General features: G+C 38.2%; 1 pseudogene; it reads right to left on the bottom strand.

The window, feature by feature from the left end:
- Nucleotides 1-3,461: 3,461 nt before the first annotated feature.
- LOC112929176 (tubulin polyglutamylase complex subunit 2 pseudogene) lies at nucleotides 3,462-4,920 on the bottom strand (annotated as a pseudogene).
- Between the last annotated feature and the right edge of the window lie 19,086 nt (nucleotides 4,921-24,006).

Here is a 24,006-nt window from a genome sequence, read left to right as displayed (position 1 = left end):
TGGAGAAATCGACCCTACCTCCCTCCAGTAGGAGGAGCTCCAAAGTCACATTGCAAAGGGGAATGGATACAAGGATAGATAGAATTTGTAGCCGTTTTGAAGACATGATTTACCATACTATTCAATACTATCTTGCCATACTATTCAATAAATGTATGTTGAATATATTTAATTTAAAGAACTGGATCTGAGGACGAACCAAAGCATCTGAATGGGAAGCAAAGCAGGTTTTGAGGAAACTCTGGAACACATAGCAGATATATCTATGCAAAAAGAAAGGCAAAGCGCTTTTCTTAAGAAGAAATTCATCAAATACCCCATTACTAAAGTGAAATCCTTCCTTTTCTGACTTGTTACTCACAACCTGCTGACCCTCTAATGTAAAATTCTTCAATGTAGTTGTCTAGTATCACACCTTACCCAGTAGCATGGAATCATCTAGGGAGAAGCTTCCTGGCAAATAGATCTACACAAAACTAAAAGAAATTCATTAACCAACAGCCTAGATCTTTATTCATAAATATGAACTAAGAACCAAGGATCAACAAACATACGAGGAAAAAGAAACTACATATATGAGAAGTAACAAGATTAACAAGTAAAATAATTGTGCTTTTAGGAAATAAAGATCATTTGGGGAGAAAGCAATAAAAAAAAATAATGAATGACTCCAGTGAAATTGGAAAGATGGTGTGTACATAAATAAGAACAGACTGCTGCTACAAAAAAGATGTAATCAGAGAACAAAAATGAGTACCTGGCAATTAAAAATGTGTTTGGCACTAAAAACAATTCAGTGGACAGACTGAATAAGAGAATGGTTATGGTTAACAGCCCTGTCGGTGGTCTGGTCATAAAGTCAATGGAATCTTGCAGAACTGAGCCAAAGGAAAATAATGGAATGTATGAGAAAAATATGAAGCAGTGTGGATGTCTGCCATTTCTTTTATTGGGGTTCCAGAGGCAGAGAACAGAGGTAATAAAAGGGAGGAAAAACTCAGTGATCTATTAGAAGATAATTTCCCTGAGACAAAAGCTAGGGACCTCTCTTGGGCCTCTCTTATAAGAGCACTAACCCCCTTTATGAGGGCTCTGTTCTCATGACCTGATCACCTCCCAAAGGCCCCAGATCCAAATACTGTCACCCTGGAGATTAGGATTTAACATATATATTTCAAGGGGACACAACATTCTGACCGCCCAATGAGATCACATTGTGTGACTAATTTTACTTTGGGCATCTGGGAATACTACAAAAAGGTGATGCTGTTTCTGTTCCTTTGGAAGGATGAATGAGAATTTTCCACTGAGCTAGGACAAATAAGGAATTTCAGACAGAGGGGACAGTATATAAGCAGAAGGAGAAAGGTCTGAAATCACCAGGCAGGTTAGAAAACGAGATTAATAGTCTAGCATGGTGAGAGTTTGAGATATATGGAAGGACGTGAAAAAATATGAAGTTGAAAGGATAGGTTGGTGCCAAATTGTAAAGAGCTCCCATGCTATTCTGAGAGGCTTTTATACCTTACACTAGATACAGTTGGAAACCCTTGAAGGATTTTATGCAACAGAGTGACATAATCACCACATACTTAATTTTGAGTTATGATGATAGAAAACTACCTTTTGATTAGTCATTCCCCACACTCACATGGATATAAAAACTCAAGAGAAGATTTCAGTAGCCCTAGAAACTGAGGATACTATACAACAATCTTCTAGGTAACAGGAAGAACTGCCATGAGTCAAAACCTTAATGTTTACAGGTATAACGATGGAACCATTAATGGAAAACTTTTTCAAGAAACCCCACAAGCTTGGACTTTCTTCTGTCTAGAGTGAAGGAATATGAATCTCCCTCAGTATGGGATGTGTTTACTAGAGTATTTAGAGTCTTTTCACAAACTGTTTCAACATCAATTGTGATCTGAAATCTGCATTTGGAATGACATAAGCTGTAGAGTGGCCATGGTGAAGGTTGTAGATTTTTAGTCATGAACACAGAAATAGCCTATCTGGGAATAAATTCTAAATTTTGTAGAAAAACAATGAGGTAGTGATATCACAATGTCTTTTTTTAGAACATCAGATTTCAAAGAATATTTGGCTTTTAAACTAGAAAGTTTAATGATAATTAGCTATTTTAAACTAGAAATTTGGCTAAAGTTTGTGCACTTCATATAGTTCTTCAACTTCAGATCAGGAAGAAGGAATAGATTACATAGCAGCTTTTAAAAATTATATATATGTATAAACATCTACATATATTATAAAACAAATCAGAAAAGGCTATAAGTACCTTGATTCTTGATGAATACATGGAAATGGAATGAAGAACAACATTCCGTTGACCTTTGAACAACATGAATTTGACCAGTGCAGGTTCACTTATATACATAAATATATTGGTAAGTTTTTTTTTTTTGTAGATTTGCAACAATTTGAAAATATTTGCAGATAAACCATGTAGCCTAGAAATAGTCAAAAAAAAGAAAAAAGAAAAGAAAAAAAGAAAGAAAGTTAGGTGTTATTTCAAGATACAGTATACAATACATGTTACAGACAAAACATATGTCAATAAACTGTTTGTTGTCAGTAAGCCTTCCAGGTAACAATAGGCTATTAGTAGTTAAGCTTTTGGCAAGTCAAAGTTATATGTAGATTTTTTACTGCATAAGGGGTTGGTGTCCCTAACCCACATGTTATTCAAGGATCAACTGTATATTTCAGTCATGTATCTTAGACTTATTTTTTTCAAGATTATATAGCATAATGATAGATATGTTTCTCTGAAGAGTCTTTGAAAGAGTACTAATATGAAAAAGAAGCACACTTTATAAAGCTTTTGTTGTGTTTGTATTCTCAATACAATGCATGAAACTGTTTGCTCTATGAAAGAAGAAATGGAAAATTATATGATAAGTTGAAAGACTGAGATATAAAGCAGGAGGGTAGCATGATGATGGACAGAGATAAATAAAGAAGAAATAGGGACACCCTGGTGGCTCAATGGTTGAGTGTCTGCCTTTAGCCCATGGCATGATCCTGGAGTCCCGGGAGTCCCACATGGGGCTCCCTGCATGGAGCCTGCTTCTCCCTCTGCCTGTGTCTCTGCTTCTCTCTCTCTATGTCTCTCATGAATAAATAAATAAAATATTTAACAAAAAAAATAAAGAAGATATATTTTGAAAGGAATAAAATTTCCCTTGGGATTAAATGTAGCTTGGAAACAATAAAGACCAGAATTTACACTACTGGGAATTCAAGTAATAAGTTTGAAGCCATTCTGAAGAAACTCTCTTCTCAGAAAGAAGAGGATAATGGAAAAGAGATAAAATAATGAGTGAGAAGATTCCAGAGATGGAAGAGATTTCCAGTATAAGAATGACTGGGATGACTGATGGAGAAAACAGAGCAAAAAAGGAAAAGCAATATTTATTTTATTTTATTTTTATTTTTATTTTTGGAAACAACAAACTTTATAGGAAACTTAAAAAGGACCAGAGTGAGAATTAAGAAAAATAAACATATGCAATTGTATCTTCAAGAATTTTCATGGAACATTATGACGCATTAAATTATCTACATTCTCTAACAAAAATGAACTGATCTGAGAAAAAGCAGCATGAAAATATTCTAATGCAGTGTTGCCCAAAAGAACTTTCTGTGATGATGGAAATGTTCCATAATCTCTGTGCTGTCAAATACAGAATTTACTAGCCCCATGAATACTCACAATAGGGCTAATGCACTGAGGAACTGAATTTTTAATATAGTTTAAATAGCCACATGTGGCTAGTGATTACCAATTGAACAGCACAGTTCTAATGCTTCATGGGTCAAAATCAGTGGTTTCTTTGAGGGATTTCTCTAATGACTGCTGAGGGGTGTAGAGGGTTGGGGGTGGAAAGAGAGGAAAGCTCTTAACAGCTCTATTTAACTGCTTAAACAAGTTCTGAAACTCTCTACAGCTTTCAGAGGCAGGGGATGAGGAAAGGACTCTGGAAGACCTGAGTATGCCCTTGAACTCCTGGCCAATGCCAATGGGAGTAAAAGGCCTAGGATTTGGCTCGCTCAGACGGGAAGAGGTCTATGGTGCCACTCACAGAATCTGAGGCTTGGGCCACCTGTGTGTGGAAATCTTGGCTGTGAGGCTGGCGGGGAGGTGAAGTGCTCATTTCCGGACAGGGTTGCCAGGGCTAGAAGAGGATTTAGAAGTGGAGGGAGGACCTGAGGGCCCTTTCTGGCCACCTGGAGGCTGGACAGGCCCTTTCTTTTTGGGGATTAATGTCTTGTTCTTGCTCTTGAATACTCTGCTGGGATCCAGCTTGTTCACAAAGGAGTTGGTCTCTTCTGCAAGCAGGTTTGTGTTGTAGGTGATGGGTTTATACATGTTGAACCATTGCTTGGCTTGGGGGCTAATGCCATAGCTGGTGAAGGCACACTGCCACTGTGGCAGGCCCAGGTGCGTGATGAGCAGGCGATAGTAAGCGGTAAATGTATCTGTGAGAAAATGCCAGTATAATGCTCTGTCCAGGAACCAGATCTCAGTGTCTTGTGCTAATGCTGGTTTCCCTGTTTTGTAGACAAGGCAAACCTTCCCATTCCCATTGCAAGGATCCAGCTCAAATATCACACTGCAAGAATCAAAGTGAGGCTTCTCTGGCTGGTTCTCACTGGCTTCAAGTGTATCATCCTCCAAGTCTGCCAGAGTTGGTGCATTAGGGAGTGAGTACACGAAGACTGGTTGAGTTGAGTCAGTTTTGAGATGCTGTTAATTGCCATGCTGCCCAATGGAATGTTGTGCTCATCCAGCTTCACACTCCATGTCATGTGGAAGCCATTGGTCATCAGGTAAAAATTCTTCACATCCTCAGGTAGCATGCAGTTATTTTTCGAGGATGGGGGTGATCTCCAGGGTCAGCTTCTCCAGATGCGGCTTGCTGCAGCCCGGGGGCGGCGTCTCCTCCGTGGCTCGCGTCCCCGCTCCGCGCGCAGCGAGTGCGGGTGCGGCGACCCTGCGGGAGAGCCGGGCAGGCGGGACTGGAAAAGCAATATTTAAAGCTGTGTCAGAAAAACCTTTCCAAAACTCAAGGAAGACTCCAATCATTAAAATGATACATCATATAGTTGACAAAATAAATGAGAAAAAAATGTCACCATAACACATACTGAGGAAGTTTTTGACTTTATTTATTTATTTTTTTAAATCTTTTTTTTTTTTTATTTATGATAGTCACAGAGAGAGAGAGAGAGAGAGGCAGAGACACAGGCAGAGGGAGAAGCAGGCTCCATGCACCGGGAGCCCGACGTGGGATTCGATCCCGGATCTCCAGGATCGCGCCCTGGGCCAAAGGCAGGCGCTAAACCACTGCGCCACCCAGGGATCCCAGTTTTTGACTTTAAAGAATATATAAAGTTCTCTAGATTTCTAGGAAGAAATAGGAAAAAGGTCATATTGGGATTGGACTTCTCATCTTCAATTCTAGAAAACAATGGAACAATAAGAGTGGACAGAGATAAAGGGCAAAATTTTGTAAGATAAGTATTCTATAGCCAGATAATCTCTCATGAGTGAAGATAAGAACAAAAGTAAAAAATTTTACACTTCTCGCCCAGAAAATACACCATTCCATTTAGCAACAATACTATAAACACAGTTAAAAGATTAGTCAGACTCAGGAAAAAAAAATAGCAACACATAACAAAGACAAATGGTTAATACCAACATTGAAGGAGATCCAAAACCCAATTAATAGATAGGTAAAAGATACAAATAAACAATTCATATGTTTATTAATTCATATTTCTCAAATTCCTGAGAAATACATATAGATGAACAATAGGCAAAGATGTTAGAATTCATTAATTAAAAATGAAGCTGGGTAGGGTGGCAATCAGTTAAGCATTCGACTCTTGGTTTTGGCTCTGGTCATGATCTCCAGGTCATGAGATTGAGCCCCGCATTGGCCTCTGCACTCAGTGTGGAGCCTGCCTGCCTAAGACTCTCCCCATCCTCCCACTTTCTCTCTCTCTCAAATAAATGAATGAATCTTTTTTAAACAATGAAATTGGCAATGGAAGACCATTTTTGATTGTCATATTGGAAAAACAAATAATGCTGATAATATGATGTATTGGAAAGGCATGTGAAAATAGGTACTTATAAAAACTTGGGAAGATGTTCAGAGTCTGGAGCATAATGGCAGCTGAATCCAAATCTCTCTACAAGCATGCAACCAACTTCCTCCAAATCATACAACCAATAAGAAGAACAAAGTTATACACTATCAACTTCAGCATTACAAGAAGACAAAGAATACCATAACTTTCAAATTACTGTAGCTTTATAAATAAACACCAAATTCCAACCCAACTCCTACCACTATGAAAAGGCTTTGGGAGAGGAAAAGTTTAGAATGTGTAAGAGACTCCATGGAAAGGAGGATAAGGTCCTGGGAGAATCACATGAGACTCAGATAAAGTCATCCCCCAAAGAAATACAACAGTAACTGCTAAAATACCTAGTGCAGGTCCAGGACTTGGTAGTTCTCAGTATGGACAACACATAAGCTGCTTGAAAGTGACAATTTCTGGGATTGTCAGCATTGAAAGAGCATTACTTCTGTGGGAGAATAAAAAAATTGGAAAAGAAGCAGTTCTCCCCAGCAATGTGGCTATGAAAAGGAAAAAGAAGGAGGGAAATAAGAAAGGAATATTAAAGGTTTTGCATACAAAATATATGCCTATCACTTCTCAATAACATTATGCATTACGGAAATTGCAGTTGGGGCATCTGGGTGGCTCAGTTGGTTAAGCCTCTGACTCTTGATTTCGGCTCAGGTCATTATCTCTGGGTTGTGAGATTGAGTCCCCAGTTGGGCTCCACACTCAGCAGGGACTCTCGTCTTTTCCTCTCTCCCTCCTTCCCTCCCTCCCTCCCTTCCACCCTCCCTCTCTCTTTCTCTCTCCCTCTGTCTTTCCCTCTACTTGTATACTTGCTCTCTCTAAAATAAATAAGTAAATCTTTAAAGAAATTACACTTGACTATAATGACAGAATGGGCTCTTTCAAGCCAAAATCCCTGCCTATAAAATATCTAGAATTAGAAAAAAATCCATACACAGTTACTGTAAGGAGAAAGAAAAAGTGAATCACAACATCTTAGCCAACAAAAATTTTCTCCTCTGCTCTTCCAAAACCACAAAAGAGAAAAACTGTAACATAATATTCTACATTTAGTTATTTCAAACAAGCATTTTAAAGATATTTTTAAAAAACATCTAGAATTAAACATTTTAAATACTGGGGTGCCTGAATGGCTCAGTTGGTTAAGTGTTTGACTCTTGGTTTTGGTTCAGGTCATGATCTCAGAGTGGTGAGATTAAGCCTAGAGTTGGGCTTTGCACTCAGTATGGAGTCTGCTTGGGATCATTTCTTTACCATCCCCTCTGTCTCCTGCCAGTTCATTCTCTCTCTCAAATAAAATAATAAATACCTCTTTTTTTAAAGAAAAAAATTTTAAGATTTTATTTTATTTTATTTTATGTTTTACTTTATTCATTAGAGATACACAGAGAGGCAGAGACACAGACAGAGGGAAAAGCAGGCTCCATGCAGGGAGCCCGAAGTGGGACTTGATTACAGGTCTCCAGGATCACACCCTGGGCTGAAGGCGGTGCTAAACCACTAAGCTACTGAGGCTGCCTGAAAGATTTGTATTTATTTATTCATGAGAGACACACAGAGAGAGGCAGAGACACAGGCAGAGGGAGAAGCAGGCTCCATGCAGGGAGCCCAATGTGGGACTCGATCCTGGAACTCCAGGATCATGCCCTGAGCTGAAGGCAGACACAGAGAGAGGCAGAGACACAGGCAGAGGGAGAAGCAGGCTCCATGCAGGGAGCCCAATGTGGGACTCGATCCTGGAACTCCAGGATTATGCCCTGAGCTGAAGGCAGACACTCAACCATTGAGCCACCCAGGTGTCCCTTTAAAATAAAACTTAGGGGATCCCTGGGTGGCTCAGCAGTTTAGTGCCTGCCTTCAGCCCAGGGATTGAGTCCCACATTGGGCTCCCTGCATGGAGCATGCTTCTCCCTCTGCTTCTGTCTCTGCCTCTCTCTCTCTCTCTCTCTCGAATAAATAAAATTTAAAAATAAAATAAAATTTAAATACTAGGAACAGAAATGGAGACAGCAGAAAAAAATACAGTGAGAGTTGGTCAAATTTCAGGAAAAGTAGAAGAAAAAGACAAAACCACCTCTGAAATAAAGACTAAAATGCAATATGCCTCAGGAAAATTTAATAAATTTACTAAAAACATCAAAGAAAGGCATTAAACCACCAAATGATTGAAATAAAAGACAGGGAAAGAAGGTCCAACACACATATAATTAGAGATTCTGGGGTGGGGGGAGAAAGAACAAGGGAATACAACTACTACTTAAAATTGCAATTCAGGGGCACCTGGGTGGCTCAGTTGGTTGAGCATCTGATTCTTGATTTCAGTTCAGGTCATGATCTCAGGGTCTCAGAATCGAGCCCCAGGTTGGGATCAACACTCAGTATGGAGTCTGCTTAAGAGTTTCTCTCTCTCATTGCCCCTCCCTCTGCTTGCACAAGCATGCATGCACGCTCTCTCTCTCAAATAAATAAGTAAATCTTTAAAAAAAAATAAATATTAAAAAAATAAAACTGCAATTCACAAAAGCTTTCTGGAAATAAAAGACAACTTAAATCTCCATTTTGAAAGGGACCACAGTGTTCCTGAGAAAATTGGAACAGTCAATTCTAAGCCATATTCTAGTGGAATGATTATATTCCAAGATGATAAGGAAAAAGTCCTCTGGCATTCTAGGCAGAAAACAACAATCACATTTATTTACAAGAATAAGAAAATTAGGCTGGCATCAGACTTTTTAAAAAACAACAAATGATTGAAGGGAACAAAGGATCTCAAAGAAAGAAAGTACTAACCAAATATTTTATATCCAGGAAGTTGTTCTTCATATTACTGAAACTGTAGACAGTGGTTTTCAACTCTCCTGTCTCCTACAAAACATTCGGAAATGTCTGAAGACCTTTTCCATTGTCCTGAATGGAGGACAAAGTGTTAACAGGCATCCAGTGGTTAGGGATCAGGAAATCTGTTAAACATCAACTATGTGCAGAAAAGTCCTACATTAAGAAAAATTACTCCAGCCCAAAATGAAAATGTTTTTGAGGTTGAAAAGCTCTGATATGAAAGGAGTTTTGAAGATGCAAGCATTCAGGGAATTCTGAATACTTGTGCCCATCCTCCAGAATCTATTTGAGGATGAACTTCAGCCAACTAGGAGATAATTGGGAGAATTTTGGTAAAGGGGCTAATTGTGAGCATATAATGTGTTTAATTGTGAAGATAAGACTAAAACAAGAGAGTGGACATATGTGAAAGAATAGTATGTAAATGTTACATATGTTATAGTATATGTTCTAATAATGTAGAAAAACATAACTAAGCATGCTAATGTTCCACATATTCAAGACTAAAATCTAGGAATGTGTGGGTGGCTCAGTTGGTTAAGCCTTCAGTTCAGGTCATGATTACAGAGTCCTGGGATTGAGCCCTGCATCAGGCTCCCTGTTCAGTGGGGAGTCTGCTTCTCCCTGTCCCTCTGGCCCTCCCTGCTGTTTCTGTTTTCTCTTTTGCTAACGTTCTCTCTCTCTCAAAAAAATAAAATAAATAAATAAAATCTGGGATCCCTGGGTGGCGCAGTGGTTTGGCGCTTGCCTTTGGCCCAGGGCGCGATCCTGGAGACCCGGGATCGAATCCCACGTCAGGCTCCCGGTGCATGGAGCCTGCTTCTCCCTCTGCCTGTGTCTCTGCCTCTCTCTCTCTCTCTGTGACTATCATAAATAAATTAAAAAAAAATAAAAAATAAATAAATAAAATCTTTTTTAAAACCCTAAAATCTAATCATCACAATGGGAAAGAACAAAACCTAAATTGTAGGTAAACAGAGAATGTAAGCAGAGACAAATAGACCCATTTGTTTTGCAAATTTAAGACGTAATCATCTACAGGGGAAAATAATAATGCAAACAACATTTGAACCTAGTACTTACACTACGTACCATCAATGTAAAGAACAAAAGTACTGCAAACTAATCCTGAACTTTTCTTACTAGACGTGTTTTTCATAGTATATGGTTGTAGAAATTCTGAAACAATTTTCTGTTTGATGCAGGATTGTGCTAATGAGTAAAGATGATGATGTGTTGGAGCCAGGGATCTCAGGGTTCAGGAGGGGAACCCATAAAGAACCCTGTAGGGTTAGATTGGAATTGAGGAGGTCTCAGTATAAATTTGTGGCTTCTGATATAAAAATATAAAGATTTTCATGGCTCTGTCCACTGAAAGGACAAGGCAATGACATCTCAGTGACAATGAATAAACCCAGAGCTCAGATCTTAGCTTCAATCTCCACCAAGAAGACCCAGAAATGCTTGGAGACAGTACTAATTCCAGAACTGGGACAGGAAAGGTTCAAGAACTTGGAATATCTTCTTGTGCCAAAAGGTAAGCAAGTACTAAAACAACATCAACAACAACAATTTGTGGGGACTTATCAAGAGGACACAAGAACCTGCTTAAAGGGCCAGGTCTGGGAAAAACTGAATATAAAAATAAGTGAGACCAATAATGTATTATAACCCACTGAATAAAATAGTAACCTATTTATCTGTGCAGACAGTAAGTAGACAAGGGACTGGATAGTTGGATGGATGGATGGATGGATGGATGGATGGATGGATAGATAGATAGATAGACATACAGAAAGATAGATAGCAAGATAGCCAGCTAGTTAGCTAGATTAAACAGACAGAAAAAAGAAAATGCTCTTCCTTCAGCAAAATGCTAACTGATAAATGTGGAGGAAGTAGTAGGCTTAGAATATCACCATTTTGAAATCATTATATTAAAGGTTTGTTTAGACAGTTGTCGTCAATGGATACTATATCCAGGACATGAAAGTCTGATGAGGAATAGAATATTTATATGATCTGTATGTGTCTTCCTTCAGAGAATTGATTAGTTACAAGTGAATAATAGTAATAATACCTAGAAGCTAAGCTAGTGTTTGGGAGTAAATATTTTTCCTTCCACCCGTTAGATTCTTTGGCTGGCCTAATAATCAAATTAACATAAGACAGATTGACAGGAGAAAAACAAATTGAATTCTGATAGTATGGGGATCACCTAAGAATATGAGCCCCACGGACAAGCCAGACAATTGAGGCTGATATGCCATATTGAGCTAAGGAGTGGCACGGGGACTGGGACTTCTAAGGGGAACAGGGTGATTCATAGGACAATAAGAAGAGCAGATGTTTGGGGCGCCTGGATGGCTCAGTCAGGTGTGTCCAGCTCTCAGTTTTGGCTCAGGTCATGATCTCAGGGTCCAGGGATCAAGGTCCACATTAGGCTCTGCACTCAACATGGAGTCTGCTTGAGGCTTTCTCTCTCCCTCTCTCTGCTCCTTCCCCTGCTCACTCTCTCTCTCTTCTCTCTCATATGAATAAATAAATCTTTGTAAAAAAAAGAGCAGATGTTTAGTAATTAGATGTTTGTCCTGCCATACAGATAGGTCATTCAGATAAAAAATTATCTCTTGGTAACAGCTGTCTTTCTGGGCCAGGGCTCCTATCTAAATTCTTTCTAGTAGTTTAAGGGCCAGGTAAAAGTTTTTCTTGAGTCTGTTGGGTATTGATTGCCTTCAGCTCATAATAGTCCATATGCCAAAATGGCACATTGTGGGGGAACTTTTTCTAAAGCTCTTCATTAGACAACATTTTCATCAGATGAGAAAAATTAAAATGACCAATGAGTGGGCAAATGGCTTTAATGTGCCTCTAGATGTAACACAACATCACTTTTAAATGCTTTAGCCAGGAATGTAAAATGTGAATTTAATCATGAAGAAACATCAGACCAACCCAAATGGAGGGACATTATATAAAATAACCTGCCATGTTCTACAAAAATGTCTAAGTCATGAAAAACAATGGAAGGCTAAGGACTGTTTCCAGATTAAAGGAGACTAAAGAGCAATAACAATTCAATGCAAAACAGGATTCTGGACCAGTTCCTGTACCGGTGGGGAGAAAAATGGCTATAAAAGCCATTATTGGAACAATTGACAAAATTGGCATATAAACTGTGCAGTAGATAAAAGTGTTATATCAACGTTAAAATCCCTAAGCTTGGTTCATATACTGTGGTTACATCAATAAGGGAATATTCTTGTTTTTAGAAAATATACAGCGAACTATTAGAAGATAAATTGGTATTATATAGTCAAACTTCTCCGAAACCAGAAAAAAACGAGAAAGAGAATGAGACAGTGATACATGTGACATGGCAAAATGTTAACAAGTGGAACAAGTGGTGAATCTTGCTGAAGGTGTGTTGGGGTTCCATGTATTAATCTTGTCAATGTTATGTAAATTTAATATATATATTTGAATTAAAAATAACTGGGTATAAATATCAATTGCCACAGAATTTTTGTTTTTACATTATGGAAGGCATATACCAGTTGATGCAGCAATTCTGCAGCTAATATATATGTGTGTATATTTATACATTTATGTGTGATATTCATATATGCACCGAATATATTCCCAAATTGGAAAAAACCTAAATATCCATCAGAAGAATTGTTTAATATCTTACAGTAGATGAATTTCTAGGTAATCATCTGTGGTCATTAAAAGAAATGGGGTTGATCTAAATGTATCAATAAGAAAAGTCTCCTAAATCTCTGACAAAATGAATTTGGCAAATCGTAGTATTTATCGCATAGCTCAATTTTTATTTATAACAAGGGAAGAAAACCATCAGCACCTAACAAACTGTTAACAATGGTTACTTAGGGCAGTCTATACTTTGGGATAGATTAGGTTCTGAAAGGATATTTGTAAATCCATATGTTTTTCAAGTCCCAAGTAACTAAGACAGATATAAACCCGAGATCCGCATTGCATTTCTGCTTAACAAGGATATGAATCAATTTCTGTGAAGCTTGAAAAGCAGGCATATTCTTCTCCCTCTTCCATATATATTTTCTAGCAGATTTATTTTCCCCAAATAGATAAATTTTGTCTTTCTCAGAAATCTGTTAAGGTAGGTATTTGTCTCGCCCTGCATAATCTTTGCTAGTGACATACATTATTCTTTAGTGGTTTGAAGCCCACGTGTGCTAGTTTGCCACTCACACTGACGGTGTGCAGATTCAGATAAGCCTTCCTCCCTGGTGGGAATAACCTATAAGACAACAGAATCAGCAGCAGCCCTTGAAAACCTACTTAGTCCTTCAATTCCCCATATCAAGCTTTGCCAACAATTAACACTAGGTGGATGGATGTCTGACTTCTTTCCCTCACTCACTCAAATAGTTTTTCTCACTTCTTGATGAATACAGTTGATTTCACAAGCGCCATTCATTCTTGCTTTAAAATCATTCACACTCCCAAATAATTCATGCAAGCACACATGCCACCTTCTTCATCCTCTTGACTCTCATTTCTAGAAATCGCTTCCTTTTTAACCGTGTTCCCTTTCTTTGCAACTTTTTCAATATCCTTGCTGCTTTTTCACTTATCAGATATGAGGGCTTCAATAATATTTGTAAAAACGCCTAAACACCAAGCATAAACATGGCAAATAAAAGTGCAGACTGAGCAGTGGCACGAAGACCAGGGCAAACATGATTATATTATCTAACAGTGGCAGGCTTGATGCCTTTGACTTTAAAAAGTAGCTTTCATTTTATCAATGAGAAATTGTAAATCCAGTACTTGTTAATAGAGGAACTTCCAATTATATCTGTGTTTGTGGATTTATTTATCTATTTCTGCTACTAAATAAATTCACTACTATGAATTCGTATTTCGTGATCCTAAAAACAGGAAAATATTAGGAAAAAAAGATACTTTCTGATTGTGTTTTCTACTTGCAGGCAGAATTGTGTTTTTGCACATTTTTATCCTCTCATGAAAAACAGTTTTTGTTGGCTCGTCTTGATCTAATCATGGTTTGAGAGTCCTTCGTGTCCAGAAAAAAATAACTGACTCCTGTCTTTCATGTAAAAGCATGCTACTTAATGGGGGGGCCCTGCCAAGTTCTGGTCTGACTCAGAAGCTCAAAACCTCTAGGGAATAAAAGAAAACCGAGTCAAATCAAAAGGCCTCAAGTATGGGGTTTGTAAAGGAATGGGAATGAGCAGTGGAAAAAGTTTAACACAGCATGCATTGAGGGTGTATGATTATATGAATAAAGGCTGAAAACACATGCAAATATAAAAGAAGATGTATAATGTTAAATATAGATTCAGCAGTGACAATAAGTCTAAAATTCCAAAGTTTATGCCAGGGATCAGGTGAAGCAGAGGCTAAAAGGAGCCGAGAGTGAAAGCTGAGAAATTTATTTTATGGGGGAGGTGTGATGGTGAATTTCATAGTTCAACTTGAATTTTATGTTTCAAACACAAGGTGCCCAGACACTTGGTCAAATATTATTCTGGGTGTGTCTTTAAGGGTGTTTCCAAATGAGAGGAAGGTTGGATCAGTAGATGCAGGAAAGCAGACCACCTAATATGGGTGGGCCTTGTTCAATCAGTTGAAGGCCCGAGTAACTCAAAAAAGCTGACCCTCCCTCCAGCAAGGGGGAATTTTCCTGCTTTTGGACTTAAACTAAAACATTGGCTTTTCTGGTTTTCAGACCTTTGGACTGGGACAACACCATTGTCTCCTGGATTTCCAGGTTCCAGAATCACCTGCAGTTTAGTTTCTATAATCTAGGGACCAGAATTTTTTATAATAAACCTCTCTGTTTCTCTTTCTCTCTCTATATATATGTGTGTGTGTTGATATATGCATATGCACACACGTAATATAATTTTATATATAAATTTGATCTATATGCACAAATTCACATCAACTAACATAAATATATTATTAATATAAATCTATTATTATGCTGATTACTTATCTAAATCAAAGTACTTGTTGAAATAAATATATCTATTTAACATAAATGTATTTGTTTAACATAAATCTATAAATACAGTTCTTATAATTTTAAATATGTTTATTTATTTACATTGATTTCTATACCTCCTCTTTGTTCTCTAGAGAACCCTGACTAATACAGAAGAACTTAATGTTCTTTTACTGATGGGACTTGAGTTGAATAACTTGAAATTCTTAGTTAGGACACTGTGGGCAGGGCTACTAGCTATGTGCTTTGTGCATGGTGAAGTGGTTCCCCAGAAAATTGCTGTGAAGTGTGGTATATGGGAGTGGGAGTGATGTGAGCCTTTTCCAGGCTGGGACTTTTTTTTTTAAAGAATTATTTTTTTTTAAGTAATTTTTACACCCAACATGGGCCTAGAACCTACAACCCCAAGATCAAGAGTCACATGCTGTACTGACTGAACCAGCTAGGTGCCCCCAGGGTGGAACTTTGCAAAGCAGGGGTGTCTTCTCGATGCTCCCTCTTTCTCCTGGGGTAGGACAGTTGCAGGCACTGATACAGCTCTTCAGTGTGGCAGAGTCAGGAGAGGAGAAGTCGTGGGTGCTGACATACCTTGTGGAGGAGAGCCACTTGCCCAACACAACACCCACATATGACATAATCAAAGATAAATTTCTATTATATTTGAGTCATTCTTTTTGGGGATCTACTTATTATTTTCTTTCTTTCTCTTTTCTTTAGAGAGAGAGAGAGTAAGCAGGGCATGAGAGAACAGAGAAAGAGAGAGAATCTCAAGCAGGCTCCATGCCCAGCACAGAGCCCAATGCAGGGCTTGATCTCACAACCCTGAGGTCATGACTTGATCCAAAATCAAGAGTCTGACACTTAACCGCCTGAACCACCCAGGTGCCCCTAATTACTATTTTCTTAACTGATAAAGAAACATTGCAAACACACAAAAGAGTACATGATATAACCTATACCTATGGTCTCAATGCTCAGAAGCAATAGATGTTCAATTTTGCCATATCTGCTTCAGATGTCGTATTAGTTGTTACAACTATCATAACAAAATATCACACACTGGGTGGCATAAAGAACAGAAATGTATTTTCTCACAGTTCTGGAGGCAGGAGTCTGAGATCAAGGTATCGGCAGGTTTAGTTTTTATTCCCCAGGCTTCACTACCTGGCTTTCAGATAGTAGCCTTCTCTCTGTGTCCTCACATCGTGGTCACCTTTAGACCTGTGATGTCTGTGTCCTCATCACCTCGTCTTAGAAGGATACCAGTCATTGGGTCAGCCCCACCCAAAGGGTTTCATTTCACCTTAACTACTTCTTTAAAGGCCCTATCTCCAAATGAAGTCATATTCTGAGTTCCTGGAGTTAGGACTTCAACACAGAAATTTTGAGGGATATGATCCAGCCAATCCAGTCCATTACAATGCCTTTGTTTTTAAGAAGCAAAATATGGCAGTTACACATAAATTTATCTTTCTGTTCCCTCTCCTCTTTCCCTCATTATGGGTATCCATACCATGAAATTAACATGAATTATTCCAAGAATATTTATGCATCTATCACCACAAACAAGTTTGCTACACTTAAAAAAAAAAGTTATTTATTTGTGTGTGTGTGTGTGTGTGTGTGTGAGAGAGAGAGAGAGAGAGAGAGAGAGAAAGAGAGAGAGAGAGAGCAACCAAGATAGCACAAGTGGGGAGGAGAGGGAGAAGCAGACTCCCCACCGAGCAGGGAGCCCAATGCGGGACTAGATCCCAGGACACCAAGATCGTGACCTGAGCCAAAGGCAGATGCCTAACTGACTGAACCACCCAGGTGCCCTCAAAATACTTTACTTTTATGCACAAAAATTTTTATTTAAGTACATATTCTTCTTTGATTGGCTTTCATTAATCAATAATAGCTTTTTGAGCTGTATCCATGTTAATATGCCTGGGACTAGTTGCTTCTTTTTTAACTGCAGTCTCATATTCCAGTGTATAAATAAACCACAGTAATCCATTCCCTTACTGACAGAAAGTTGTTCACCTTTAATACGTTAAACAGTATTATACATACGCTCTATGTGTATAAATGAGCATTTTCTAGTGCACACACAAGAAAGTGGTGTTTAGTCATGTGACAATACACATTTACCTTGATGCGATATTACTATTTTTTCTTTGATGAGCTTTCTTTGATTACTAATTTACACTCCTATCAGGAACATATGATGTCCTTCTCCCCCACATCCTTGTTAAAGTTTGGAGCTAGGCATTAATTTTTGTTAGGTTCACGGGCATGATAAGGAATATCATCTGTGTTTTAATTTTTTACTGTTCTACTTGATAGTGAGATTGATCATAATCTCTTAGGATTATTTGCCATTCAGATTTTCTTCTGTGTTTCAAAAACTTTCTTTTTGCCTTTGTATATCTTTTTCAACCTTTTTCTAGTGATTTTCAAATTACTTGTGAAAGTTTCCCCCCCTTTTTTTTTTTTGTTAAGTTTTTATTTTTAAGTGATCTCTAGATCCAATGTAGGGCTTGAACGTATACTCCGAGATCAAGAGTCTCATGCTCCACAGACTGAGCCAGCCAGGTGCCCATATTTGTGAGAGTTTCTTATGTATATTCATATATATATTCTAAATTATATTTCCAGGCTTCTTTTCTTTTCTTTTCTTTTCTTTTCTTTTCTTTTCTTTTCTTTTCTTTTCTTTTCTTTTCCTTTTCTCCTTTCCTTTCCTTTCCTTTCCTTTCCTTTCCTTTCCTTTCCTTTCTTTTCTTTCTTTTCCTTTAAAGATTTTATTTATTTTTCACAAGAAACAGAGAGAGAAGCAGGGACATAGGCAGAGGGAGAAGTAGGCTCCCCGCAGGGAGCCCCATGTGGGACTAGATCCCAGGACCCCAGGATCATGACCTGAGTCAAAGGCAGATGCTCAACCACTGAGCCACCCAGGTGTGCCCCAGGCTACTTTGCTTTACATTTTCTTTATGACATCTTTCCATTAAAAGAAATTTGAAATATAGCCAAATTTATCAGTCTTTTCCTTTATGATGTGTGCTCTTTGCATTTTGTTTATGACATTCTTTCCTACCTGGATGTCACAGGGATTTCCTATGTTTTCTTATAAAATTTTAAAAGTTCTTGTCATACTTAGGTCTTTAATCTGCCTGTTCTTTGTTTTGTTTGTGTACAGTGGTGAGAGGGATCTAATTTTTTTCTTTGCGCCAGTGATTTACTAAATAATCTATTTTTTCTCCCACTGGTTTGTAATGCCTTCTTTGTTAAAACTTAATTTTTCACACATATGTGCTTCTGTTTCTGGCCTTCCTAGTCTCATCCATTGATTTTTTTCTTTATTTTTTAAAATCAATCCCTGAGCCAATAGTACATTATTCTCATCGTTCTAATTACTTTATAATATCCGCTGTGTTTTGTGTTTTGTTTTGCTTTTTGCTATTTGATAGTATGAATACTCATTTTTTATTTGTGTTCTTCAAACTTGTGTTGGGTATTCTTGGCCTTTTTCTTTTGTGTAGAAGAATAAACAGGGTTCTCTGTAGTGTTTAAAAAAACAAAAACAAAAACAGGGCAGCCAGCAGTTTAGCACCGCCTTCAGTCCCGGATGTGATCCTGGACAGGCGGGATCGAGTCCCACGTCGGGCTCCCTGCATGGAGCTTGCTTCTCCCTCTGCCTGTGTCTCTGCCTCTCTCTCAATCTCTGTCTCTTATGTATAATAAAACACACACACACGCACACACACACACACACACACAAAATGGGAGCAAGTTAGAAGAATATAGGAGCCAATACGGAAGACCTGCCAATGACCAAAGTTGGAACATTTTTGGCAATAAAATAAATTAAAATAGCATAAGATTATACTGATTGTATGGATCAAAGAAAAATATAAATGTCCATGACTCTATACTGATGTAAATAAGCAATTGAATAAACAAATGGAGAAAAAGGAATAAATCTTCCCTACATGAAAATTCCTATTAATAAGGGTAAAAAAATGAGAGAAATAGAAACTCACCATCAGCTCACCACAGTTATAATTGCCACAGGTACGATCTACCAATGAATGCTCAGATTAATAAAGGGAACATTAAAGAGAAATGAAATATTTGCATAAACCCAAATATGTGGTTCTGGGTTATTATTATCCCGGTTTTAATATGTGTTTACATCATCTTTGATAGTCCTCCCTCTAGGAGGTGAAACTTAATTGCTTTCCCGTTGAACATGGGTGGACCTAGTCATCCACTTCTAAAACCTAGCGTATGGAAAGAGAAAGACAACTTGATAGTGGAGAAACCTGGAAGACACCATCTGAATCTTGTTTTCAAGGCTAATGTCACCAATAATGACACCAACATCATGTTGATGTCATATATCCCTGATAGGACATGATGAGTGAAACCTTTCACCTCTGTGGTTTTCTTCCTCCAAACCCATAACTCCAATCATGAGAAAAACATCAGACAAATCCAAGACTGAAATTCTACACAATGTCCACTACTTTTTTAAAGTGTGAAGGTCCTTAATGACAAGAAAAGATTGGGCACCTGGCTTGACTGTCAGTGGAGCATGCAACTCTTGATCTCGGGATTGTGAGTTCGAGCCCCATGTTGGGTGTAGAGATTACCTAAAAATGTTACCTTAAAAAAAGACAAGGAAAGGTTTGAGAAGCTGTCATGGTGTTGGCTTGCAAACTCAGAGTTCCTGGGGGAGGGGGGAGAGTCTGAAACTGGCCCTCATACATGGAAAGCAAGGCTGAAGAAAGAGACAGACCACTCCAGATTGGTAGTTTTAATGAGCAAAGGAACTTACATAGGAAGCTTGTCTTGGTTAGCTACAAGATAAGTAGATCTGTACACCTGCCCACCAGAATCTTAAAAGTTTACACAGAAGCCTCAGTGGGGTTCAGTCATGTGGACCATCCAGATGGTCTTATCAACACATTGCTTTTTCAAGGCTGGATTCCTGCCTTTCGTCCCTCCTTCTCTCCTTCCTTTAGGGACAAATAGGTTTACTGAAAGATGAGGAGAGGGACACCTGGGTGGCCCAGTGGTTGAGCATCTGCCTTTGGCTCAGGGTGTGATCCTGGATTCCTGGAATCGAGTCCTGCTTTGGGCTCCTTGCATGGAGCCTGCTTTCCCTCCCTCTGCCTGTGTGTCTCTGCCTCTCTTTCTGTGTCTCTCATGAATAAATAAATAAAATCTTAAAAAAATAAATAAAACCATAAAACTCGAAAAAAAGAAAGATGAAGAGAGTAGAGCTCATCTCCCCTCAAGATCCTGGTGGTGTTAGCCTCAGACTCAGGGCATGCAGGCATCCAGGTGTCCCAAGCCCAAGAACTCAAAGCTGCATCCCTGAAGCAATTCCTAGTTTGGGAATGGTGTACAGAACAGACATTCCACAGAGAGTGAGGAGCCTTCAACAGCCTGGGTCTAGCTCAAAGGTTCAACTGGCAGTCACATTCTCTTGATGACCAACTCTAACACACACACACACACACACACACACACACACACACACACACACACCGGTGGAGATTAAGAAGATAGGACAGTGAAATACAATGCAACTGGATACTGGAATAGAAAGAAGATATTAGTAGAACAAACAGTGTCATGTAAAGAGAATGAGGTTTAGTTGGTAGGATTGTAGCAAGGTTCATTTCTTAGTTTTGACACAGGGATTGTGCTTATGTGAGCTATTCACATTAGGGGAAGCTGGATGAAGAGTATGAAGGAACTCTGTGCTACCTTGATAACCATCCATAATTCTAAAATCATTTCAAAATAAAATTTCTTTCAAAACTCAATGAGTTCATTGCAAAAGTGTTCACTCAATGAGCATCAATGAACGATCACTCTCCTACATTAGTCATGTTTTATGACTTCTCATGATTATGGAAAATGTATTTTGCACATTTCAGCATTTGTGCACATATAGATATTTTTACATGTCAGATAGGTAAAGACATACTGTACTATAGAAATAGCTTCAGACCAAGAGACTTCTTTTTCTTTTTACATGGAATGGCAGGAAAATACACTGGATCAAACCTGCCACTTAGGAGGGAGATCAGATTAGACAGTTACATTTATTTCTATTTGCAATATTCCTATTTGGGAGCTTCTTTTTTGTTTAATATCAACAAACCTGAGCTCCTTGGTTAGTATATGAGCTTGTCAACTCAGCTTTCTTATCAGAATACAGAGAGAATTTACATGACAGCACCTGTATAAACAAACTACTTTTTGGGCTAAGAAATTTACTGTAATCTTTCCTTTCAACTTAAATCCTCTCCCCTTCTTAGGGGGAGATTGGTTATTCTGATTACACATCTTTTTTCAAGGAGGCATTGATACTACTTTGCTTCCCTATCATTACATAAAGTTTAGAATTACCTTATCAAAATATATATAACCTATACCTACACATGATGCTATTGGGATTTTGTTTGAAATTACTTGGAATTCATTGATTAATGGTGAGAATTTTATCCTTATAGTACTGGGTTTTTAATTCACAACTATTCACAACTATGTTAAATGCATGAATGTGTAGGCTTTGTTTATTCTTATATTTTTATGCTTGCTACAAGTCGAATGGTGTCTCCCCCAAAAGATCTATTCAAGTCCTATCCCCTAGTACCTGTGAATGGAACCTTATTGGAAACAGGATCTTTGTAGATTGAATCAAAGTGAGATGAGGTCATGGGGGGAGGGGGGGCTCTGCCAATGGGACTGGTGTCCTTATATACATATATTTTTAAACATGTCTTGTTAAAAAGATTTTATTTATTTATTCACGAGAGATACACAGACTGAGATAGAGGCAGAGACACAGGCAGAGGGAGAAGCAGGCTCCATGCAGGGAGCCCTTAGTGGGACTCCATCCCGGGTCTCCAGGATCACACCCTGGGCTGAAGGTGGTGCTAAACCGCTGAGCCACTAGGGCTGCCCTGGTGTCCTTATAAAAAGAGGAAAGTGCTATGCAAACACAGATGCCTGCTGACACCGTAATTTCAGATTTCCAGCCTCCAGAACTGTGACAGAAGAAATTTCTGTTTTAAGCCACATAGTATTTGGTATTTTGTTATGGTTGCCTTAGGAAATTAATATAATACTGTCAAAAATTGTATAATGTTGTCTATATGAGACTTGCTGACTGAATTTTGTTGTAGTTCTGAATAGGATCTTTTAAGATTATATTTTCTTTTTCTTTCTTTAAAGTAGGCTCCATGCCCAATGGAAGCCTTGAACTCAGGACCCTGAGATCAAGAGCTGGATGCTCTCCCAACTGAGCCAATGAAGTGGCCCTAAGGTTATATTTTCTAATTGCGTCCTGATTATATATAAGAATGGATCTACTTTTTATATTTTAAATTTTATTCAGCAAGCTTGCCAAACTCTTTGGTTGTAGATTTTCATGTATTTGCCAACAAAGATATAATTTGCAAATAATAATAATTTGTTTCTTTCTTTCCAAATCTCATGTACTTTATTATTCTTTCTTGTCTTATTGCATTAACTGGAAGCCCTGGTGTAATGCTGAACAGAAGGTGGAAGGCACATTTGTCTTGTTTCTGTCTTACAAGGGCTTACTTCTACTATTTCATTATGTTTCATTATAATGTTTACTCTGTGTTTTTGGCAGATACCCTTCCTTTTTCTCTTAGGAAAGTTACCTTCCATTTAGTTTGCTAAATGTATTTAAAATGAATGAGGTGGGTAGATGTTGCACATACTAAAAATAATCCTCTTGCTTTAGCTGGTACAATCCAATCCTTTTGAATATAGATTGAAATGTCACTTCCTCTGTGAAGCCTTCTTCAAAGGCTCTGCAGGCTAACAAAGATGCTCCAGCATGCACCAGAGCCCTCTGTATTTTTTTCTCTTTCACTACTTGCCTCACTTGATTACACTTGCTTGTATAATTGTTTTGCCTTTAAGAGGACAGGGATTTTGCTTCCTGTCTCACTACTACCTATAGATTTCATCCAGAATATACTAACTCCATTAGTGACAAATGAAAGAATGAACTTATGAATGAAGCTAAAAGAGAGCAAGAGATTCAATGAAATTGAACAGAGCAGAATCAGATGTCAAAAAGCTCACCCAGATAAAGATTTGTGCAGAGTGTACATCAATAAAATTACAGAAAGTCCCATGAGATATATAAAAGAAGACTGAATGAATGGAGATTCACTTCCTATATTTCTGGATGGGAAAATCCCAACATTGTGGGTTTATTATGTAACATCGCAGTCTCGGATGCTGGGAAAATGATGGAAAGAAAAAGTAAAGTAGATCTTTATGTAAAACTGTATACCAAAATAAACTTCAGATGTTTTAAAATTTAAATGTAGAAAATAAAACCAAGAATTACTAGAAGAAAAATGTAGATGATCATTACAAACTTTGGGGAACACCATCTTTTATCAAAGGTAAAAACTAAGAAGTAAATATTTGGGAATCTGAGTACATAAAAATGAAACACATACACAATCAAAAACAGTAAAGGTAAGTTGCCAATAAAGAGAAACTGCTGACCCAATAATTGGAAAATACAGGATAGAGAGAAAAAAAATCTGGTGTCCTTAATACTTAAGAGCCTTTCATGACTCAGTAAGAAATAGCAACCAAGCCAAAGAGAACCGGTAAACATAAAAATGAATGCCCCCAGGGTGTGTGTTCACACTGAACAAGAACATGAGGGAGGGATGGGGAAGTGTCCTCACGGGATAGATTTGTCTGTTTTTCTGATGAAAGAAGAGGTGGGAAAGGATGCCCTTATGCCTGTATAATTCTTGCCAGGGGAAGACACTTAATGACTAGTTTTTCTTCTTTCTTACATCATCTGGACTTTGACTTTTTTGCCTATTTGATGTGGTGGTCATAGGACTAGCCATAGATAGTCCAACTACCAGGCAGAAGCAGGGATGATTTCCAAGCAAGAA

Source organism: Vulpes vulpes, chromosome 3 (assembly GCF_048418805.1).
Source record: "Vulpes vulpes isolate BD-2025 chromosome 3, VulVul3, whole genome shotgun sequence".
NCBI lineage: Eukaryota > Metazoa > Chordata > Mammalia > Carnivora > Canidae > Vulpes > Vulpes vulpes.
Note: the sequence above shows the minus strand (reverse complement) of the source record. Positions and strands in the feature narration are given on the sequence as shown.